This window comes from Diaphorina citri, unplaced genomic scaffold (assembly GCF_000475195.1).
Source record: "Diaphorina citri unplaced genomic scaffold, Diaci psyllid genome assembly version 1.1 scaffold19855, whole genome shotgun sequence".
Lineage (NCBI taxonomy): Eukaryota > Metazoa > Arthropoda > Insecta > Hemiptera > Psyllidae > Diaphorina > Diaphorina citri.
The window spans coordinates 1-434 of record NW_007397207.1 but is presented as its reverse complement, the minus strand read 5'-3'; the positions used below and the strand labels follow the sequence as shown (position 1 = coordinate 434).

The window sequence follows — 434 nt, the reverse complement described above, 5'->3', positions numbered from 1 at the left end:
ATAATAATAATAATAATAATAATAATAATAAAAATCCCAACTCCGGGGAGGGATTAATGCCTAAGGCATTCTCTTCCATCCAACCCCTTTAGGATGACAATCTATCATTTTTACTTTTTTTCTATAGCATAAGAACGGCATTTGGCTTTTCTTCCTGTAGATTCATCTGTAACCAACATTATTATTTACTCGAAACCCCAACTCTTTGATAACGAGTACAACACAACGTTCTAACGAGTACCGAGTTTCGAGTACATGTTATATCTCGTGTATTAGGCTAGCCGCTCACTATCAGGTAGACCTGGTAGTGAGTGGCTGGCCTTAGTGTCTAAGTTATCAGGGTGCAGTCCAATATATCACTCACCTATTATTGGAATTGGTAGTGCTGGGCGGGGCAGGGGGAGGCTGGGAAGGTCGTGGTTTGGTTCGGTTCG

At 41.2% G+C, this 434-nt stretch overlaps 1 long non-coding RNA gene across 1 annotated transcript in view; it reads right to left on the bottom strand.

The window, feature by feature from the left end:
- The window catches only part of LOC113473228, a 930-nt gene extending 496 nt beyond the window's left edge, over positions 1-434 (bottom strand). Inside the window, exon 1 of the long non-coding RNA XR_003395261.1 lies at positions 365-434. This is a non-coding gene — a long non-coding RNA (uncharacterized LOC113473228). The remainder of the gene's footprint in view (positions 1-364) is intronic.